Source organism: Lolium rigidum, chromosome 6 (assembly GCF_022539505.1).
Source record: "Lolium rigidum isolate FL_2022 chromosome 6, APGP_CSIRO_Lrig_0.1, whole genome shotgun sequence".
NCBI classification, from domain to species: Eukaryota; Viridiplantae; Streptophyta; class Magnoliopsida; order Poales; family Poaceae; genus Lolium; species Lolium rigidum.
In genome coordinates this window covers 272,889,623-272,907,300 of record NC_061513.1, presented here as the reverse complement: position 1 = coordinate 272,907,300, position 17,678 = coordinate 272,889,623, and positions in this window count along the sequence as shown.

Genomic DNA, 17,678 nt, shown 5'->3' with positions numbered 1-17,678 from the left:
CTGACCTCTATCGGCCAGCCTCTCCGGGACTCCGAGTTCGTTGAGCATGTCCTACATGGGCTTGACAAGGAGTATGACAATCTGGTGGAGCATGTGGAGGATCGAATCACACCGATCCTTCCTCATGAGTTGTACACGCGCTATGCGGCCACCGAGCGGCGTGTTGAGGCGCGTCGCCAAGAGGCCTCCGTCGTCCACGACTTCGCCGCACATGCGGCCTACCGTGGCGCCCCTAGTGGTGGTCGTGGTCGCGGCGCCCCTCCGCCCTCGGTGGCCCGCCCTGCTCGGAGGTCCGTGGCAGCCTCGCCCACCGGCCAATGGCAGCCTCGCCCACCAGCTCCGCCATCCTCGGGTGGGCGCCCTCGCCCCACTTGCCAACCGTGCGGCATCGACGGCCACCTTGCATCCCGGTGCCACCGTCGCTTCAAGCGCGACTTCCTCGGCATCGGCAATGACGGTCGCGGCAACGAGAAGCGAGGCCGCTATCGCCGACAGCTACTCCGGCTACACCCCCTCCTTCGCCATTGATCCCACCTGGTACTTCGACACCGGGGCAACGGATCACATGACAAGCGAGATGGGTAAGCTCAACTCCAACGAGCCCTACCGTGGCCAAGACAAGGTCCGCACCGCTGACGGTTCAGGTATGCCCATCACTCATGTTGGCCAAGCATCTCTTCTCTCTAACACCTCCCGCCGCTTACATCTTCGCAATGTCCTCCGTGTTCCCCTAGTAACTCGCAACCTTCTTTACGTTCGTAAGTTTACTTATGATAATGATGTTTTCTCGTGAGTTTCATCCGTTTCATCTTCTCATAAAGGACCGAGTCACGCGGGAGGTTCCGCTTAGAGGTCGAGTTCACCAGGGCTTGTACGCGTTGGAGGCGCCGTCGGGCCCGGAGGTCTTCGGTGGGGTGCGTGTGTCGGCCGCACATTGGCATGCGCGCCTTGGTCATCCTGCGTCTCCGGTAGTGAGCCATGTTCTTCGTCGCCATGAGCTCCCTACGTTATCTAGTAATAAAAGTCTAGCGAGTGTGTGATGCTTGTCGGCAGGGAAAGAGTCATCGGCAACCATTTGTTTCCTCTACTAGAGTTATTCATAAACCTCTTGAACTCATTTATTCAGATGTATGGGGCCCTGCCCAAACCTGCGTTAGTGGTCATACTTATTATGTCGAGTTTCATTGATGCGTACGGTCGCTTTACGTGGCTCTATTTACTTAAAAGCAAAGCTGATGTGTTTGATGTGTTTGTGCAATTCCAACTTCATGTCGAGCGACTCCTTAGCCACAAAATTATTCATGTTCAGTCGGATTGGGGTGGTGAATATCGCAACCTCAACACCTTCTTTAGCAAACTTGGGATCTCGCATCGCGTTTCTTGCCCACACACACATCAGCAAAACGGTGCGATTGAGCGCAAGCACCGCCACATCGTTGAAACTGGCCTCACACTTCTTGCTCATGCATCCGTGCCTTTTCGCTTTTGGAGTGATGCCTTTTCCATTGCGTGTTTTTTGATCAATAGAACTCCCACTCGGCTCCTTAATATGAAGACACCCCTTGAGCTCTTGTTCAAGGAACTCCCTGATTATACGTTCTTCAAGGTTTTTGGTTGTGCGTGTTGGCCTCACCTTAGGCCCTACAACAATCGAAAGCTTGAGTTTCGATCGAAAAAGTGTGTTTTCCTCGGTTATAGTGCTCTTCACAAAGGCTATAAGTGCCTCCATGTTCCCACAAACCGTGTCTATATATCTCGCGACGTTGTCTTTGATGAAAACGTGTTTCCCTTTTCCGATATGCCATCATCTTCATCTGTTTCACCACCCACAAATAACTCTCCAGTTAGTCTTGGCCAATTTGATGATGTTGCATATTCGCACGTGTTACTTGCCTAACCACGGTGCGAGGTACCGGTCGCGGAGCCCGCCTTGAGCTCCTGGATGCGCCCGCCGCGCCGCCTGCTGCCACCGACGTCGATCGCTGCATGGGACATGCAGCGCGCGTCGCGTCCCCGGCGTCCGCCTCGCCGTCCGCCGATGGGCCGGTGCCCAGCCCACCGCCATCTCCCGCGGTGTCGCCTGGTCCAAGCAGGCCGGCGTCGCCTCCTCGTACGTCGCCCGCGCGGTCGGCTCTCTGCTGGGCCGGCCTTCTCCACTGGATCGGCGACCCCCTGTACGTCGCCTTCGACCACTGCAAGTGCCGACTCGCCCGTGTCATCCTCGCCAACACCGCCACCTCCACCACCACCGCCGCCTCCGCCTGCCCTGCGTCCACATACACGCAGTCGCAGCGGGATTCATCGCCCCAAGGAGCGCACCGATGGCACTCGTTGCATGGATTGCCTCTTGCCTTGCTCAAGCGCAAGCGGACCCGTCTCGCTGAACCACGACACTATCGGGCTGCTATGAGCATTCCACATTGGCGTGCTGCCATGGATCTAGAATATCAAGCTCTTCGAACAATGGCACGTGGCAGCTCGTTCCTCCCCGCTCGGGTGTCAACATAATTGACTCCAAATGGATATTCAAGGTGAAGAAGCATGCCGATGGTTCCATTGAGCGCTACAAGGCTCGTCTGGTTGCCAAAGGGTTCAAGCAAAGGTATGGGCTTGACTACGAGGATACATTCGAGTCCTGTTGTTAAACCTACCACTATTCGGCTGCTATTGTCACTTGCCGTTACTCGGGGCTGGACTCTTCGTCGGTTGGATGTTCGAATGCTTTCCTTCATGGCGTGTTGGAGGAAGAGGTGTACATGCGCCAACCCCCTGGTTTTGTTGATCCCGCTCGTCCACGACATCTTTGTCGATTGGTGAAAGCCTCGTATGGCCTCAAACAGGCGCCTCGCGCACGGCATGCACGGCTTGGTGCAGCTCTTCGCGCTCATGGATTTGTTCCCTCCACTTGCCGACACCTCACTTGTTCATTTTTCAGCGTCCCCAGCTCACCATGTATTTGCTGGTCTATGTTGATGATATTATCTTGGTCAGCTCATCTGTTGCTGCTACGGACGGGTTGATTGTCGCTCTTGGGTCTGAGTTTGCTCTCAAGGATCTTGGCAAGCTACATTACTTTCTTGGCTTGGAGGTTACCTATTCGGCGATGGGCTCACTCTTTCTCAGCAGAAGTACTCACGGGATCTCTTGCGCCGTGCTTGGTATGCTTGCTTGCAAGGCTGCGCTTACACCGATGTCCTCTACCGAGATTCTATCTGCCGATGGTGGTCTTTTGCTGTCTCGCTGATGATGCTACCGAGTACCGCCGCATTGTTGGAGGTCTCCGGTACCTTACCATCACTCGTCCCGATGTTTCCTATGCAGTAAACCGTGTCCGTCGGTACCTGCATGCGCCACGGGATACTCATTGGACTCGCTGTCAAGCGCATCTTGCGCTATGTGAGTTCCTCTCTCACACATGGTCTTCACCTTCGACCGGCGCCTACGGCTGTGCTTTTCGCCTTTAGTGATGCGGACTGGGCTGGCAACCCCGATGACCGGCGATCAACGGGGGCTATGTCTGTATTTCTGGGTTCTAACTTGATCGCTCGGAGTGCACGCAAGCAAGCCACGATCTCTCGTAGCAGCACTGAAGCGGAGTATAAAGCTGTTGCGGATGCCACCGCTGAGATTATTTGGGTGCAGTCTTTACTTCGAGAATTGAAGATGACTCCTAAGCAGCCGCCCATTCCGTGGTGTGACAACATTGGCGCCACATATCCGTCGCTCAATCCAGTGTTCCATGCTCGCACCAAACACATAGAGGTTGATTACCACTTTGTGAGAGAAGCGAGTTGCTCGAAACGACTACGGATAAAGTTCATCTCGTCTAAGGACCAGCTTGCCGACATCTTCACCAAACCGCTTCCGCTTCCACTGTTCCTTAGATGTAGACGCAATCTTAACTTACTGAATACTTCAGGCCACAGTTAAGATTGAGGGAGAGTGTTAGGATCTGTATATTCTGTATTTGTATTTGTAACCCTGTACGTACCCTTTGGTACCCCTATATATATAAGATAGGCCACGCCCCAGAGCGTTGAGCCAGTTCCTCCCAAACCCTGAGCCAGTTCCTCCCAAACCCTCATACGATAACATTGCCCTAGCGCGCAAGCGAAACGGAAGTCACAGCTGCGGCACGAAAAACCGAACTAGTTGGATTTTGTTTCGGTTTTAATAACGAGCAATGCCCTGTTGGCATAATAGTGCTAGAGTTAGTACGTGCAGGTGAGTACTAGTTCGAGTCATGTTTGGTTTGTGTTATGCAAGTTTCCAGACGTGTTGCACGTGTAGTCCTGAAGTCATGTTATAGTTCTAGTTTTCTAGTCTAATTAGAGCATCTCCAACAGACGCGCTAAAACCCCCGCGCGGCAAAAAAACCGTCGTTTTGCCGCGCGCGGTCGCTGCCGCGCTGCTCCAGCGGACGCGGGAAAACGGCGCACGCACTAAAAGTTTTACCGCCCGCGCGCTTTCGCGCTATCCCGCGCGGGAAATCTGCCGCGTGTGTTACCGCGCGCGCCATAAAGAGGACACGCGCGAATTGGCCAACTGCCACTCCTTCCACGCGTCTTCCTCCCGCGCCCTCTCTCTCCCCGCCGCTCTCCCTCCCGCGCCGCTCCGCCTCCGGCCGTTCCTCCTCGACGCGAAGATGCCGCCGCGCGCGCCGCTCGTCCTCCGGCTACCGCGGCGTCCGCGCGCGGCCGAGCGGCCGCTTCGACGCCGGGATTCGCTCCGGCGAGGGCGGATCCGGCTCGGCACCTACGACACCGCGCATGAGGCGGCGCGAGCCTCACGGCGCCGTCGCGTGGCGCCTCGGCCGCCCCGCCGGCGGATGAATCCGATGACGTTTGGACGCGCGAGCGAGCGGAGATGCTCGCGCCGCCATCGCCGCTCATCACGAACGAGCAGCGGCGCCGCACCCGCGACCTCGAGCAGCGCGCTGCGGCGTGGCGGAGCAGGATGAGCGCAACCGCGCTTGAGTGGGCGCGCGCGTTCCCGGAGGACGTCGCCGCCGACGGAGGCCTTCTACGCGGAGAAGGAGGGGGACAAGGCGGCGATGGCGGCGATGAAGAAGGCGAGTCGCGAGAAGCGCCGCACCGAGTCCGCGGCGAGGAAGAAGGCGAGGGCCGACGCGGCGGCGAGGAGGAAGGAGGAAAGGCAGAACGCCGCAGGGCCATCGACCGTCGTCCTATCGTCCTCCTCCGGAGTTCCGGTACACGACGACGTCGACGCCGGTGTCGGACACGACACTGAGCAGCTCCGACTTCGACTGGGAGTCCGACGACGGCGAGGAGTAGTTTATTTATTAGTATTTTCGTTAAAATGTCGTATTGTATCGCGCACTTTTAAAATATATTCGTATTTTCGATCAAATTTCATAGTTTGTTTGATGAATTTTCAAAAAAAAAACGGTCCGATTTAGCAGTTTGTGACGCGCGCGCGCTGCAAAATAGCGCCTCTGGCGGAGGTGCGTTTTTCGCACACCAACGCGCGCTGCAAAATACAGCCTCCGCCGGGGGCAAATTCGCTATGCCGCGCGCGAGCGGTATACAGCGCGCCCAATCGCCGGTATAGCGCGCGAGATTTTACAGCGCCTGTTGGAGATGCTCTTAAGATCACAAGTTGCTAAGAAAAAAAGCTGCTAATCTTGCAAGTTGCCGTGTGGAGTCTAAGTAGTACTAATCCAATTAGGAGTAGTACCTGTAGTTCGAAATATAATTTTTTGGTAGAGGAAGCATACCTATCTAGGAGTCGAATTAAATTTCCATAGTTTATATTACAACACTGGTGGAAAAACAGGCTTCGGGTGAGCCCCATAAGTCGCGATGCTGCAGGAACCGCGACTAATGGTACCTTTAGTCGCGGTTCGGGAGGAGAACCGCGACCAAAGGCCTGGGATGGTTGGCGAGGGAAGTCATCGATCCTAGAGGAGAACACTATTACGATGACGTAGATCTTTATGTGCACCGGAATTTGTAACTAACTTGTTCAAAATTGTATATGGTCATCCGATATTGAATATATATTGTATATGGTCATCCGATATTGAATATATATTGTATATTCCTCTTGAATTCTTTTTGGTTCTAATTTCAAATTTGTTTGAAATTGTACATTCATATGCATGTATGTATACGGTACCGTAGAATATGTGAAACTCCTTCAAAATTAAAACCCAAAAGAAATAAAATAATACAAATTAAAAAGAAACCAGATTTAGGGGGGAGGGGCTAAACCCTAAACCCGCGGAGGCCTTTAGTCGCGGTTGGCCGGAAGAACCGCGACTAAAGGTCCTCCGCCCGGCGCTCTCCTCGCGGCCCACGTGGATGTGCCTTTAGTCGCGGTTCGTAAGGAACCGCGACTAAAGGGTGGGGCCTTTAGTCGCGCTGCTTTGGTCGCGGTTGGGCCACCGCGACTAATGGCAGTTGTCAACCGCGACCAAAGCCCCTTTTTCCACCAGTGCAAGTCGTTCATATGTATGAGTCGGCTTAGCTAGGTTAGTGGATGCATATATATATCTGACAGATCTTTGAGTTTTGTAGGAGTAACCTAGAAAAACGTGAGAACAAGAGAAAAACAAAAGGAGAAATATAGGGTGTGACTAAGGCTGGACCTTTGGAGCGGGCTTTTAGCTCAGCCTGAGATTTTCGTGGCTCGGCCTGAGCTTTTCGTGGCTAGGCTCAGGTTGAGTTTGACCCGCGGTAGGAGGTGACCAATTCAAACCCAAAAACTTGGACCGTCACAGACTTTTGGCTTGTAAGACTCGGCTTGGTCCAGCCCCAAAGCTCGTCATTTTTTTAATTAACTAGTAATTGTGCACGTGCAATGCACGTGTAATCTTAGGTGATAAATATCATCACGTGTAATGCCTTATTGGAAGGAAATCCATCAAAGTACCAGATGCAGTCCATTCTCAGAACAACTACCAGACGACAAAATTCAGTCTTATACATGCAAACCTGAAGGCAAGATTAACCCGTGCTATGTGAAGTTATGAACATGAAGCAGGCGTAAGTTTCAACAAGCAGGCGTAAGTTTCGTACAATAGGCAAATGAGTAGGTTGTATGATAAATATAAGAAAAATTCAGTATAGCCACCTCGTACGTGTAATATATGAGATATATCAAAAATTCAGGGAAGTATAATAGCATTAAAAAATTGGAACTTCAAAGTAGCAAAATCATCAAACCACGGAAAATAAACATTGTTTTAGGCACACATGATACTTGAAGCCTGTATTAAACAGGTCATCCCTAAACGAAGGGACAGCATGTACTTTTTATTTATTATTATTTTGAACTCTCGAGCTAATCTAGCTCATCCATCATAGTCGATCTCTTTACGCCCTGGGTCATGTAACCAAATAGATCCTTCACAGAGGAACGATTAGATCCACCATTATTAAGCTTTGATGTCTTGGATGGAGGTTCTTCAGTGACATCGATCTGACCCTCATATATGTCCCTTCTGTATAAGACCAATTTTTTTACGTGCTCCCGGATTGATGTCTCGGCACGGACGTGTTGCCTAACACCTAAAACATAACACCTTACAGCCAATCAATATATAAAAGACAATATTCCCACTAAGTAAATCATGATTTGATCTATAAAAAGATATATACAATACTAACAATGTAGATGAAAACAAAATACTGATTAGCAAACCTACATAATTCCATCTACCAATTCGAACTACTTATTAATACTTTGTTGTTCAAAACCAAGTGATAGCAAACCTGGCAGTCGAGTTTGCCGTCCACCGGGGTTGACGAAGAGGCGACTTGGCAGCGTCAGAAACCTAGACACCGACCAAGTGGTCCATGAGGTAAGGGAAAAGACTTGTGCGTTGGCTCTGGCTGCATATGGAGGGGATTATATAGTCAGCATGGCAAATTAAATCACTGTGATTGAGTCAACGTGAGTACATGTGTCCATAGATTCAAAATTTCAAAAAAATTCAGTAGAATAGGCAACTGAGCAGGTTGCCTAATAAATATAAGCAAAATTCAGTATAGCAGGCAATCAAGATATTTCTCAATATACATCACGTTCAGATCTCATGAAGCAAATTTGCATATTGAGCAGGAGAAGATCTGTATCACATTTTAGCACATTTTGTAATCAGACTCTCGGTAGCAAAGTGACAATGTTTATTTACAGATCAAATTCGATTTATATGAACTGGTGAACAATGAAACTCTGAATTCTCATGACAGTACAGAATCCCAAGCAATCTGATTTGGATAATAGTAGGTCATGTGAGTGTTACCTTTGGCAAACATTAAAATATCTGGCCTTGGAATTTCAAACTGCTTAACTTCAGATAATGTAATTGGGATTATTGATCTACAGACAAAAAAAATTAATATGTACTATGTGTGTAGCAACCATGCGACCATTACCTTGGTAAAACTTGATAAACGTCTAAAAACATTTCTAGAGGTCTGATGTAGCAAATATGCAACCATTACCAAGGGGGTTAAAAAATCTTACTTTTTGAGATCTACAAATGCAGTTGCTTATATTAGAAACCTCTGCTTGTAAACATTGCATATTTGCATAAGAGAGTTTCTTACTCCAATCAGCTCTCTGTTGGTCGTCATCCAGCATTTGAGCGCCATTCTTCTACGGACGGTCGTCCAGCTGCGCCTATGATCCAACTCCCTGATCAATCTTTTTTCTGTGTTACATACTCCTCTCCGCAGTCCAGCCTCTCATCAGTCTCCGTTCAGTCTACAGCCCTTGGAGCAAAAGAGAGCTAATAGTTTAGACCTGGAAAAAATAACATTATTTGCACATGTACCTGCGCATAATAGACCTGTATCGCACATTACACTACCAAGCCCCATGCCGATTGGCCTGTGTCGCATATCAAGATTTGAATGATCAGAAGCTTGCAGTTTCACAGCAAAAAAAGGTTAGCTCTAAATGATATGTTAATAGGAAACACACATATACCATAAATCAAACAGAAAGAGAGGGCATAAGGATTGAATTGAGATGCCTGGTTGCATGTTTCCCCATCAATTTCTGTTATAATCTATCCATATCTCGGTTAAATTCTCCATTCCTTCACAAGAATCAATAAAGAAAAATCAAAGAGCGGCAAAATTTCAGCTCCATAGACTGCAGGCCAAGGTCCGTGTGCTTACATGCTCAAATCAACCAGGTGATTCTGTAGTCAGTACCAATACAAGCAATACCTTGGGGCGGCCAAAAGCATATTACCTAGGGAAAGCTGAGTTTGGTGGTGAGGTAGGGGGAGCATCCAAGCGGCGTATATGCTGAACAAGTGGAGCCATGTCTACAAAATTAATGTAGATGATAATTCCGTGTGACCCCTTGATGTATGTCTTTCAGTATATAAACATATATTTTGTAATCCATCTTTTTTTGGTGAAAGAAAAACTATTATAGAAAGTCTTACAAAACAAAACCATGCCCCATAAGATATGCATATATTAATTTCTAATGCACAAATAGACATTGCATGAAGATTTCTCAATCCAGGAACATGGAAAGCCAATGATTTTCAGTTATACAATGTAAAAAATCATGATTTCTCTAAAGTTCTATAAATTCCTATATTACTCCCATACACAATATAATGTAAATCGTCTAGCATAGTTCATGAACAGGTTTCCTATGGAATTAAACATTTTATCCTGGAGCTCCACAATGAACCAACTTGAGCAATAAAGTAGCCTCAGGCCAATGATTTCCACAATGCAAACTTTTCATACATATAATTTATTTGTTTGAAATCTATGGACAACCTGAGTTGCTAAAACTTTATATTACAGTATATACCGCACATACATGAACAATGTATTTCTGTCCATGTGCTCTGTACGTAAGGAAAGCCAGAACAAAATTTCAGAACAAAATTTCTTCGTTAGTCCCTGACAATAAAGTAGCCTCAGGCCAATGATTTCCACAATGCAAACTTTTCATACATATAATTTATTTGTTTGAAATCTATGGACAACCTGAGTTGCTAAAACTTTATATTACAGTATATACCGCACATACATGAACAATGTATTTCTGTCCATGTGCTCTGTACGTAAGGAAAGCCAGAACAAAATTTCAGAACAAAATTTCTTCGTTAGTCCCTGATGTTGCAGCTACGTGAAGAAGAGAACGGATGTCAGTGAACGAAGGGGAAATATTGCATCAGACCTTGATTTTGCAGTGTAGAGGATGTGATGTCGGACGGTGATGTAGAGAAGCCAGGCGGGCTCGCGCAGGGCGGCGGCAGACGTGCGGCTGCGTCCGCGCTCGTGAGGGGCGACGGACGGCGGGAGGGCGACGGGATGTGCGGCGGGCGACGGACGGCGGGAGGGCGACGGGCGGGGGACGGGCGGCGGGGGACGGGCGGCGGGCGGGCGACGGGCGAGCGACGGGCGGCGGGCGGCGGACGGGCGGCGGCGGACGGGCGGCGGGCGGGCGACGGGCGGCGGGCGAGCGACGGGCGGCGGCGGACGGGCGGCGGGCGGGCGACGGGCGACGGGCGGCAGGCGGCAGGCTGCTCGATGAGATTACCGGGGGCAAAACGCTTTGCGGGGCGTCTGACACTGTTTTACCGCAAATCACGGGGCTAATCTTTTAGCGTTGATGCAAGGTTGTGCGGTCACGATGTATTGGATCTGCCTCCTCTCGCTCTTTTTATATTGGTATAGATTTAGAGTGAGGACGGAGAGGATTGGGCCTATTATTATGGCCCGTTTTGTTCTTCGGGTGCACATGAAACACGAAAGAGATGAGGGGGCTTGTTCTTTGACTAGAATTGCTAAGCCACAACTCCGCGGTTGTTGCCGCAGGTTCTCACCAACATCATCTCTGACCTCTCTAACTCGCCCCCTAAGCACACTTGACACGGTCGTCGGTGCTGCTCGCGCCCATGCCAACGGAGCTCCGCCCGAACACCCACACAAACACGCCACCGTCGTGCCGCGGACACCCTCCATGCTCCTGCTCGACCCTCCTCTACCATGTTGCTCGCTCCGACTGCGACCTCCCTACTCCGACGTTGCTTGCATGCACTTGCGATCCTGCCATCTCCAACGCAGAAGTTGCTCCTCGTGGCCACTATCGCTGCCATGGAACATGGCCCCACATGTCAGGTGTTGGCCAAACGAGACAGCTTGCACCGAGCCTGGATCGAGCCAGCTCGTGTCCTGCCTTAGGTGTGACACTCATCCTTGGTTACAAGTTTTTGTGCATGTAGATTCTTCTAGTTTCAGTTAGTCAATGTAACTAAGATTGCTTGTCTTACAGATTTACCATGAATCTTACTATATATATAAGATAAACTTGAGTTAGTCATGATTCATACATGGAAAATTGGAGATTTCAGAAATTTCTTGATATTTAGAGGGCACATCATGTTCCTCAGACAACATTATCATCTCGTTGAGTTGGCATTGCATGGCGACAACAATAACTGAAATGGATTTCTCGATGACAACGATCATCAATATCGAGTTGTGCATCGTGCAAGGAATATTAAAAAGTTACACAACAGAATAAAAGAAGTGTTTTTTTAGAAGTTTTTACTAGAAATAGGACGCGCTTCGTGGGAGGGCGCGCAGCTTCGCTTCGCGCGCTGACAAGTGGTGCAGCCTGGTGCGTTTGAAGCCTCCCACGGATCATCCCCATCTCGACACGTGGCGGGCGCGGAGTAGGCCGCTGGTTGGCTTTTCTCTTTTTTCCATAGATTCGAATATGAAAACTGAAATATCTTGCAAACCGAGTATCTAAATAAAGTTACGTTTTCATGGTTGTGCTAGTCGCGTCGAGATCTACAAAACTAGATCCCATCTTGATAGGTTTGGACGAACTTTTTTTGGACTGCCTTTTATGCCTCGGTTGCACTGCCTTGGGTCGCTTTTGCACCGCACAGTGTCGTGGAAGTGCACCACTGTGTACTGCTTTATTGTACCATGTTGCACTGCTTTGGATCCCTTTGCACCATGCGGTGTCCTGGCAGTGCATCGTCCGTGCATTTACCTTTTTGTACCACGGTGCACTGCTTGAGCCGCTTTTGTACCGCGCGTTGTCCTGGTAGTGCACCAGCCGTGCACTACCTTATTGCATGGTGTTGCACTGCCTTGGGTTGGTTTTGCACCGCACAGTGTCGTGGAAGTGCACCGCCATGCACTGCTTTGTTGCACCATGTTGCACTGCCTTGGATCCCTTTTCATTGTGGTGTCCTAGCAGTGCATCGCCCGTGTATTTGCCTTTTTTTACCGCGGTGCACTGCCTTGAGTCGCTTTTGCACCGCGCGGTGTCCTGCCAGCCGTGCACTGCCTTGTTGCACGGTGTTGCACTGCCTTGTGTTGCTTTTGCACCGTACATTGTCGTGAAATGCATAGTTGTGCATTGCTTTGTTGTACGATATTGCATTGCTTTTGATCCATTTGCACCGTGCGGTGTCCTGGCAGTGCATAGTTCGTGCATTTTCCTTTTTGTACCACGGTGCAGTGGCTTGAGTCGCTTTTGCACCACGCGGTCTCCTGGCAGTGCATTGCTCTCGGTGCACTGTTTTTTTCTCTTTTTTTAATGACGCGGGTAGGTAGACGTGGAGACCGTTTAAATATGAGGTTGTTGAACGCGGGTGATACGTCTCCGACGTATCGATAATTTCTTATGTTCTATGACATATTATTGATGATACCTACATGTTTTATGCACACTTTATGTCATATTCGTGCATTTTCTGGAACTAACCTATTAACAAGATGTCGAAGTGCCGGTTCTGTTTTCTGCTGTTTTTGGTTTCAGAAATCCTAGTAACGAAATATTCTCGGAATTGGACGAAACGAAGACCCGGGGCCTATTTTTCCACGGAGCTTCCGAGAAGACCGAAGAACATACGAAGTGGGGCCACGAGGTGGCGACACCACAAGGCGGCGCGGCCAAGGGGGGCCCGCGCCGCCCTATGGTGTGGCCCCCTCGTCGGGCCCCCGACTCGCCCTTCCGCCTACTTAAAGCCTCCATCGCGAAACCCCCGATGGGAAAAACCACGATACGGAAAACCTTCACCGAGACGCCGCCGCCGCCGATCCCATCTCGGGGGATTCTGGAGATCTCCTCCGGCACCCTGCCTGTGTGAGGATTCGGCGCCCGGAGATCTACACCGCCATGGTCGCCTCCGGAGTGATGAGTGAGTAGTTCACCCCTGGACTATGGGTCCATAGCAGTAGCTAGATGGTTGTCTTCTCCTCATTGTGCTTCATTGTTGGATCTTGTGAGCTGCCTAACATGATCAAGATCATCTATCCGTAATACTCTATGTTGTGTTTGTCGGGATCCGATGGATAGAGAATACCATGTCATGTTAATTATCAAGTTATTACATATGTGTTGTTTATGATCTTGCATGCTCTCCGTTACTAGTAGAGGCTCCGGCCAAGTTTTTACTTTTAACTCCAAGAGGGAGTATTTATGCTCGATAGTGGATTCATGCCTGCATTGACACCGGGACGATGTGCGAGAAAGTTCTAAGGTTGTGTTGTCTTGTTGCCACTAGGGATAAAACATTGGCGCTATGTCCAGAGGATGTAGTTGTTGATTACATTACGCACCATACTTAATGCAATTGTCTCGTTGCTTTGCAACTTAATGCTGGAGGGGGTTCGGATGATAACCTCGAAGGTGGACTTTTTAGGCATAGATGCGAGTTGGATGGCGGTCTATGTACTTTGTCGTAATGCCCAATTAAATCTCACTATACTTATCATGTCATGTATGTGCATTGTTATGCCCTCTCTATTTGTCAATTGTCCGATCGTAATTTGTTCACCCAACATGCTTTTATCTTATGGGAGAGACACCTCTAGTGAACCTGTGGACCCCGGTCCATTCTTTAATACTGAAATACAAATCTGCTGCAATACTTATTTTATTGTTTTCTCTCGCAAACAATCATCTTCCACACAATACGGTTAATCCTTTGTTATAGCAAGCCGGTGAGATTGACAACCTCACTTGTTTCTTTGGGGCAAAGTACTTTGGTTGTGTTGTGCGGGTTCCACGTTGGCGCCGGAATCCCTGGTGTTGCGCCGCACTACATCCCGCCGCCATCAACCTTCAACGTGCTTCTTGGCTCCTCCCGGTTCGATAAACCTTGGTTTCTTTCCGAGGGAAAACTTGCTGCTGTGCGCATCATACCTTCCTCTTGGGGTTGCCCAACGAACGTGTGAAATACACGCCATCAAGCATATTTTCTGGCGCCGTTGTCGAGGAGATCAAGACACGCTGCAAGGGAGTCTCCACTTCTCAATCTCTTTACTTTGTTTTTGTCTTGCTTTATTTTATTTACTACTTTGTTTGCTGCATTATATCAAAACACAAAAAAATTAGTTGCTAGTTTTACTTTATTTACTGTCTTGTTTGCTATATCAAAACACAAAAAATTAGTTGCTAGCTTTACTTTATTTACTGTCTTGTCTGCTATATCAAAAACACAAAAAAATTAGTTACTTGCATTTACTTTACTTGATTCATCATGTTTCCTTTTAATTTTACCACAAAAAAACATACCGGTAGGACAAGGGTCTATAATTGGGAGGAACAATATAGAAGAATTTTTCACCCATGTTAGTACCGTTGAAGATTTTGAAGATAGACACTTGGTAGAACTTGCTCCTACTTATGAAATTGCTGCTTTGCTGCTTTAGTTAGCTCGTTGGAAACTAAATTTGTTAATCTTAATCCTATAATCCAACACATGTTTCTTACACTTGGTGATCTGGAAGAGGGGAAAAGAAAGATTTTGTTTTAGAAACCCTTCTTAGAGAATTTGGTGGTCTAGCAAGAGAGGCTAGAAAGGTCTTCGCTAAATTTAATATGCTTGGTTCTCATACTAATTTTGTTAGTCTCCTTGAAAAAATGGACATGGATAGGATAAGGTATACTAATAATGCTAATGATGGTGGGGAGATCAAAGCACCAATACCATGCAAACTCCTAGCTATGAATGATGCACTAGAAAATAACTATGCTTGGCTTGTTCCCGAAAATTTGTTCGATGAGAGTAGCAAGCCCAAGACTAATGAAAAGGGAGACGCTGAAACTTATGTATCCAATATACTATGCATGGTTGAGAAAACGCCAAACCCCGCTGTAGGTGCACCACCCTTCGATGTTACTTGAGATACAACTTTCTGCGCCTAGCTGAAAGGCGTTAAAGAAAAGCGCTTATGGGAGACAACCCATGTTTTTACTACAGTATTTTTGTTTTATATTTGTGTCTTGGAAGTTGTTTACTACTGTAGCAACCTCTCCTTATCTTAGTTTTATGTTTTGTTGTGCCAAGTAAAGTCTTTGATAGAAAAGTAAGTACTAGATTTGGATTACTGCGCGAGTTCCAGATTTCTTTGCTGTCACGAATCTGGGTCTATCTCCCTGTAGGTAGCTCATAAAATTAAGCCAATTTACGAGCATGATCCTCAGATATGTACGCAACTTTCATTCAATTTGAGCATTTTCGTTTGAGCAAGTCTGGTGGCCTAATAAAATCCATCTTTACGGACTGTTCTGTTTTGACAGATTCTGTCTTTTATTTCGCATTGCCTCTTTTGCTATGTTGGATGAATTTCTTTGATCCACTAATGTCCAGTAGCTTTATGCAATGTCCGAAGTGTTAAGAATGATTGTGTCACCTCTGAACATGTGAATTTTTATTATGCACTAACCCTCTAATGAGTTGTTTCGAGTTTGGTGTGGAGGAAGTTTTCAAGGATCAAGAGAGGAGTATGATGCAATATGATTAAGGAGAGTGAAAGCTCTAAGCTTGGGGATGCCCCGGTGGTTCACCCCTGCATATTCTAAGAAGACTCAAGCGTCTAAGCTTGGGGATGCCCAAGGCATCCCCTTCTTCATCGACAACATTATCGGAGTTCCTCCCTGAAACTATATTTTTATTCCGTCACATCTTATGCACTTTGCTTGGAGCGTCGGTTTGTTTTTGTTTTTTGTTTTGTTTGAATAAAATGGATCCTAGCATTCACTGTATGGGAGAGAGACACGCTCCGCTGTAGCATATGGACAAATATGTCCTTAGGCTCTACTCATAGTATTCATGGCGAAGTTTCTTCTTCGTTAAATTGTTGGTTGGAATTGGAAAAAGCTACATGTAGTAACTCTAAAATGTCTTGGATAATTTGATACTTGGCAATTTTTGTGCTCATGTTTAAGCTCTTGCATCATATACTTTGCACCCATTAATGAAGAAATACTTAGAGCTTGTTAATTTGGTTTGCATATTTGGTTTCTCTAGAGTCTAGATAACATCTAGTATTGAGTTTTGAACGACAAGGAAGACGGTATGGAGTCTTATAATGTTTACAATATGTCTTTTATGTGAGTTTTGTTGTACCGTTCATCCTTGTGTTTGTTTCAAATAACCTTGCTAGCCTAAACCTTGTATCGAGAGGGAATACTTCTCATGCATCCAAAATACTTGAGCCAACCACTATGCCATTTGTGTCCATCATACCTACCTACTACATGGTATTTATCCGCCATTCCAAAGTAAATTGCTTGAGTGCTACCTTTAAAATTCCATCATTCACCTTTGCAATATATAGCTCATGGGACAAATAGCTTAAAAAACTATTGTGGTATTGAATATGTACTTATGCACTTTATCTCTTATTAAGTTGCTTGTTGTGCGATAACCATGTTTACGGGGACGCCATCAACTATTCTTTGTTGAATATCATGTGAGTTGCTATGCATGTCCGTCTTGTCCGAAGCAAGAGAGATCTACCACCTTCATGGTTGGAGCATGCATATTGTTAGAGAAGAACTTTGGGCCGCTAACTAAAGCCATGATTCATGGTGGAAGTTTCGAGTTTGGACATATATCCTCAATCTCATATGAGAATAATAATTGTTGCCACATGCTTATGCATTAAAGAGGAGTCCATTATCCGTTGTCCATGTTGTCCCGGTATGGATGTCTAAGTTGAGAATAATCAAAAGCGAGAAATCCAAAATGCGAGCTTTCTCCTTAGACCTTTGTACAGGCGGCATGGAGGTACCCCATTGTGACATTTGGTTAAACATGTGCATTGCAAAGATCCGGTAGTCCAAGTTAATTAGGACAAGGTGCGGGCACTATTAGTATACTATGCATGAGACTTGCAACTTGTAAGATATAATGTACATAACTCATATGCTTTATTACTACCGTTGACAAAATTGTTTCATGTTTTCAAAATAAAAGCTCTAGCACAAATATAGCAATCGATGCTTTCCTCTTTGAAGGACCATTCTCTTTACTTTTATGTTGAGTCAGTTCACCTATCTCTCTCCACCTCAAGAAGCAAACACTTGTGTGAACTGTGCATTGATTCCTACATACTTGCATATTGTACTTGTTATATTACTCTATGTTGACTATTATCCATGAGATATACATGTTACAAGTTGAAAGCTAACTTGCTGAAACTTAATCTTCCTTTGTGTTGCTTCAATACCTTTACTTTGATTTATTGCTTTATGAGTTAACTCTTATGCAAGACTTATTAATACTTGTCTTGAAGTACTATTCATGAAAAGTCTTTGCTTTATGATTCACTTGTTTACTCATGTCATTACCATTGTTTTGATCGCTGCATCCACTACATATGTTTACAAATAGTATGATCAAGGTTATGATGGCATAT